Source organism: Solenopsis invicta, chromosome 15 (assembly GCF_016802725.1).
Source record: "Solenopsis invicta isolate M01_SB chromosome 15, UNIL_Sinv_3.0, whole genome shotgun sequence".
Classification (NCBI taxonomy): Eukaryota; Metazoa; Arthropoda; class Insecta; order Hymenoptera; family Formicidae; genus Solenopsis; species Solenopsis invicta.
The window spans coordinates 3,488,921-3,495,727 of NC_052678.1; the positions used below are offsets into that span (position 1 = coordinate 3,488,921).

General features: G+C 28.4%; 1 long non-coding RNA gene across 2 annotated transcripts in view; it reads right to left on the reverse strand.

Moving 5' to 3' along the window:
- Nucleotides 1–6,807, reverse strand: part of LOC113004885 — a 63,264-nt gene that overhangs the window by 41,705 nt on the left and 14,752 nt on the right. The gene's annotated exons all lie outside the window — the stretch shown is intronic.

Here is a 6,807-nt window from a genome sequence, read left to right on the forward strand (position 1 = left end):
AATAATTCCTTAAATTTTTTCAGATTTTGTAAGTTTCCTTCGAATATTATAGAATAAGAAATCTTAGAATATTTTAAATTTACATAAAGAATTTACATAGAGAAATTCTCAAAAATTCTGTAAAGTGTTTCAATTTATACAAAAAAATCTAAAAAATATTTTTAAATATGTTATAAAATTATATAGAAAATTAAAAAAATTTTATCTCAGCAAGCTAAATGTTATTTGTCGCTTTCATATCAAAACAACAGCTTTGATGACATCATTTTGACAATGTTAATTGATGACAAATAACGTTAATTTGCTACCTGGGATAAAGAATTCTAAGAAAAAATTTCACTAGAGTTATTCAATGTTTGAGGAATAATCGGAAATTATTATATGCAGGAAACAACTATTTTATTTTTAATTCAATATCGGGAAATTTTCCCTGAGGTTCTTCTAAAATAGTTATAATTATAGTCATATTACTTTGATACAAAAAATTATCATCCATATGGAGTAATAGTTCCTTATTTCTGCATCTAATTGATTTTATCATATGTTGATAACGTACCTTCCATAAATAACAATAATTTATATATCGATTATACAGTTGCAATGATTCGAAGAGCCTAGTAGATGGCTGATTTATCAACGCAACAGTCTAATATTAATATATATTAAACTGTCGGTAAGTCAGCCATCTACTAGGCTCTTCGAATTATTGCACCGCACTGTATATTTCATATACAAACTTTTCAACGAAGAAACGTGCCAGGTGCATTTCCAAACTTTATTATATCCTACTATGATAATGTAAGTAATAATAATAATCAAAATAATAACTCAAATGCAATAATATATATAGAATACTGTAAAATACTCTAATAAATCTTAAGGAAGAGTAGAAAACGGATAACATTTAATAAGAATGCACTTCGATATTATTATAATTTTTATAATTATTAAGTTTGCATTTTAAAATATCATTCGGAAAACTTTATGTATAGTACTTCCATTGCATTATAAATGAAAAAAATATATTTGAAAATTTTATAGATAAAAATCACAATTTTAAACAATATGAGTAACAAATTTCTTATTTTTTATATATACATGTTCTTTTAATTATATGTATATTACTTCAAAAAGGAAAGCTAAAACAAAAAGAAAGAAAAATGTATAGAAATATCTAAATAAAATAAAGTGTTTATTGAATTACTATGCATAACTAGACTAGAAGTAGCAACAAAATATTGTAAATTTTGTCGTTTACGATTAACTTTACTAAATAAGATTTTATTATATTCTTTAAGCTCTTATTTTCTTCTCTTATTATTTGTAATAATTCTTAAAAAAAAAACTGCTTGATATTTTTAATTTCATGTACACACATGCACATAATTTTATTTATATGTGTAAGTATTATTTATTTTCCATTAATAATCATTATACAATTACTTCGTCATAGAATCAAGCTAAGTCGCAACTGGAAATAATATAACGAAGATTTAATGAGCCTTATGGCTCAATCAAATATACTTTCTCCGAGTTTAACCGAGCATTAAAGGCAAACATACGCTTTATACGCAAATGTACGCGCACCTCACGTCAAACAGCGAATTTACTTCACTCCAGACATGAACTTTCTCTGTGAAAAATTTAGACGATAACTTTACAATATTATTTTATATTATAGCTATGTAATATTTGTATATTAGATATTTTGTATTTTCTTATCTTTTCGTTTAATATATTAATGCTAATAACAATATCAATCTTTTAGCTTTGCTAGCGAAATTAGTAAATCTTCTCTTTATTTTCTTTTTTATTTCACGTCTTGCTTTCCCATCTTCCGTAAGCTGTTAATCTTTCCTCGTATAAACGTCTTCGATTGCAAAATGTAAATAATCTTTTAATTCGCACGTAATATAAAAACCCACAAGGAGCCCTATATCTAGTGATATAACAGTTGTAAAAACGTTTATACAACTTTCTTCAAAACTTTGTAACTTTTTTTTTACAATTGTATTACTACAACTAAAAAGTGCAGATAATAACGTCGTTGAAATGTTTTTCTTAACCAAATGGAAAATTTATACAATTGATTTCTAACGTCACATTGCAACTTCTAATGTACGACTGTTTTATAACCAACCATTAATAATCATAGAATAATGTTTCAATAAGACATTATCTTAAAGACCACGTATAGACATTAGAACAACTTTCGTATTATAAAACACGCGAAATAAAGAATATATGCGCAGAGAAAAAGTGCTATTGAATCAACAGCATCAGTCTAATTGGGAATATCTTGTTAATTCAATAACAGTATAATTACAATAACAAACATGGTTGAATAAATAAAATTTAGTTAAATCAACTACAATTCATATTACAGCATTTTTTCTCAATATATGTGTATAATTAAACATATTCTTATACAACTCCATTGGGAGGAAATAGAAATTAAAAATATGGAATACGTTATTATTGTCAATAATCAATTTCTTCTATTAAGCGATTTAATTTATATTTCGCTTTGCGCCCACGTTTTTATGTATACTTATCGCAATATAAATTATGTGTGATAAACGAAGCGTTAAAAACTACACGTGCGAGCAACGATAAAAGATCATTCCACCGTCACTCAGGGCAAATGCAAATTGCAGAGTGGAGCGGTAATCAGCAGGTATACAACGTGGATATCAACATTATCGACAAAAGTCGAGTTAAAGTATATGGAATTGTATGAACGCTTCAAAAACAGTGACACTTATGTAATTTATAAAAATTTATAAAGATGTTTCAAAAACTTATAATAAGTATTGCAAAACGGTTAATACATAATGAGTCGTACAGACGTTACAAAATCTTGAAATGAATACCACATAACACCTAATTTGTACGGAGCCATATAGACATTAAACGGCTACATACAGTTGTATAATCGACGTTAACTTTTTAGTTGTATAATTTTCCAGTACGTACAAAATGTACAAACGTTTCATGGAGTTGTAAAAACTTTCTTATAGCTCTGTGCTCCCTGGAAAGAATTCAATAGTGATAAAGAATCGGAAGAATTTGTTTTAAGTCTTTCATTCACGAATCTGAGATTAAAATTTCAAGATACAAAATAGAGGATTCAACATGAAAAGGATTCATGCATGAATAGTCATCAGCTAATTAATTTCTGTGTGCATCAATCTATACTAAACTTGATATTTATAAATTTTTGAAGCAGTTAATTATATATCCAAGGTTAAAATGTACGAGTCACTGATTTAATATCTTATCGCTTACTTGTAGGGAATAGAATAATGCTATAAGAAACGGTTCAAACTTTGCGATAAATATATGCGATACTGGATTCGTCTACATTTTTAATTCATTACAATTTATAAAGACTCGAAATCTATAAATATCAAGTTGCTTTTGTTTGATAGCTAATTATTTTAAATTCTTGAATCTCATTATATCGTTATTTTACCAGAATCGATAACTCCAAAGCGCTGACTTGCGCACAATTCAAAGAATATAGAAAAATTTCGTAGACTCGCATGACGTTATAATTTATTCAAATAAACATTTTACATAAATAAATTACGCGTTAAGTATTTAGGAAAAAATAGATATATTATTTCCTAGAGCGAAATATTCATGATTCCAGACTCCGTGGTCTCCGTGACGGAATATCAAGAAACTTACGTATTCGTATGCGTATATGAATAATAAACAGCACAGACATTTTCCGTGCAAAAATCTCTTTCGTACAAAAAGTCACAAGATAATCATCTTCAACGACGGAGTAGAATTTAATTAACGTTAATACACCCGTCGTGAACATTTTAATCGAATATTTATGGATTATAACTAGCAATAGGTATAATAATTAATAAGAGAACTTTTCAATAATTTAAAGAAACATAATAGAAAGAATCAAAAAGAGAGAAAGAGAGAGACAGAGATGAATTAATCAAAATAATTTGATTGCGTCGCTTTTCTTCCCTCTTTATCTTTTCGTCTATTTTCTCTTTTTTTTGTTTAAACTTATTATTTTTATTGCATAAAAACTGATTGTATTTATATGTGTATGTGTGTGTGTAAATTTAATAAGATATGTTAATATATCTTTATTTTAATTCTATTCTATTTGTTAAAATTAATCAGTTTACTAAGTGTACCTAACAAGCAACAGCAAGAAAATTATATATATTTTTTTTAATTTATATATATGTATTGTTACGTTATGTTCCTTTAAATTGCTGGAATGTTCTCTTATTGTTTACTTATATAAAAATAAAATAAAAATCTCTCTCTTTCTCTCTCGGATTTGACAAACCTCAAATTTTTTTAATAAATGTATCCTCATTCATAACTGTATATTTTTCTACGTATGTTATATTGAGAAACACGCGACATTCAATTATATTATACTATAGTAAAAACGAAAGAGGATAAGACTATAATCGGATAGAGATAAATATAAAGTATAAATCAAATTTCGCAGGAAGCGTGTCCGCGCTACCTATCTCTCCATATACACAGAAGCATTAAAGAAAATATGCGTAAAAGAACAAATATGCAAATAATACCAATAAATCGACAGATTTAAATTAAAAAAAAACGAAAAAGTACCCAAAAATAATCGGGGCATAAGCGATCACTTCTCGTCTAGGTTAAAAAAAAAAGGCATGTAAAATCTCTGATCGTTCCATGAAAAATATGTAATGCAATTATACTAATAACTACATCAATAACGTATTTCGATTAAATATTAGGAAAGAGTTACTATTATTACTATAATTACGACGGCAATTATGGGGAGAAAGAAATGACGCGTTAGCGCGGCTCGATCCATCAAATTCGCGTCGAAAAGAAGTCGCGCGATTTCCGCACAGTGTTTTCGACCTGACTTAACGAAGGATTTTCACTTTTCGCACGTGATCATTTGCACGGCGGAGGAAAACGATATACAGGTCGCGGCATAAATAAATAGCATTTACTACGAATGACGTGACCGCTCATAAAGAAACTTTCGTCATGGCTCGCGTATACTTTTCAGCTGGAGAGGGAAAGCAGAAAGAGAGACGTAGTTACGAAAGGTCTGTGTGTCATATGTTCAAATATCTTTAATACGATCCCGTCTGGGTAACACCTAAATATAAACAATGCAAATAGGAAAGAAAAAGAAAGAAGAACAAAAAGAGAGAAAAAATAAAAAAAAATAAAAATAAAAAATAGATAACACATCGATGATACAATTTGAGAAATGCCTTTATTCGCAGCAATGTTTCTCACTCCACTTGTTAAAATGCAACCTATTCGGAGTTTGCTTGTTACAATATTTGAACACGTTACTCATAATCTCTTCTCTCGTTCCCACGCGCGAAAATAGAACGAACGGTTTCAAAGCGCGCGACGTATTTGCATCAATGTGATTATATTGTTTGACAAAAAATGATTTGACTAGCGATCAAGTTTTGTTGTGATGCCTAGAAATCTATATCAGTATGTTATATTAAAACATTTTTTTGAATGTTGTAAAGATATATTTTTCTCAATTTAACAGTAAAATTTTATTAAAAATAATATAAAATGGCATTACTGTTCAAGTTTCTCTAAATGTTTTTAAAAATGGCATTTACAATGACTACTGCTACTCCCATAAGACTCGTTAGAAAACAAAATGGCAAACACTTCATAAAATTGAAGCATAGATCTAGTGCTTGACGTAACCGTTTTTCAAAATATTACGTCTGAATATAATGGCAGCCGATTAAAATCAAAATACTGATGTATTAATTTTTTCTTGTGTTTTGAGTGTAAAAAAAGTAACAATCTTAAAAAAAAATCCTACTTTTCACTATTTTTCACTATTTTTTAGTATCTAGAAAAAAATGCAAAATTGCAAATCAATTAGTCAAATCGTTTTCAAAATATGACGGTTCTGAAAACATAAATAACGATGCCATTTTATATAATTTTTTTAATAAAATTTAATTGTCAAATAGAAAAAAGTATGATCTTTACAATGAAACAAATACGACTTCTCTACCTCTTTTCGTTTTTCCACAAAAAATTCGCAAAAAATCCTAACAATGTAATAATTTTGATTGCAGTAAAACTTGCCTAACAAGTCACACACCTTAGTTACATAACGTAATTATAATATAGTCAAAATATATAAATATAAACACTCTTGAAATTTTAATCATAAGTTTCATAAAGCTATGACTCAATAATACAACTTGGTAAATAACCGTATTTAGCATCAAAGAAACGAAACACGTTTATTTTCATTCGTGCGAATTTTTTTTTAGCAGTGTTATCAATATTTGTTGCGAGATTTACTGGTAGTCCTTGGCAGAATGGCGATTTATCTTCCATTCGAAACGAGTTTGTATCGCAGCCGAAAGCACAAAAATAAAATCGGTCAAGTGCTTATGAGGATCACCTTGAAAGAACTTTTACACGGGCCGCATTAAGCCGTAATACCCGAGATTGAGCGTATTACCGGCTCAATTTCTGTCAACCACTTACAGAAATTTAATACTGACACTCCTAAATTAGGCGGTGATTAATTACCCACTTTGATTAATTACTTAGAAACACTAACAACAGTGCTATTAATCTTTAACACTCAAAATAAGTAATGGATAATTGGCTAATTCAATAATGCCAGTATGAATATCAGAAAGGGAAGAAAATGTGATTTTTTTATTCTCTCTTCGCGCAAAAGAACGACTACATCGTGTCTCTCACGATCACACGTCGAGAGAAAAATCACGTAATTACTCATTGGTCAATTTAATATTGTTG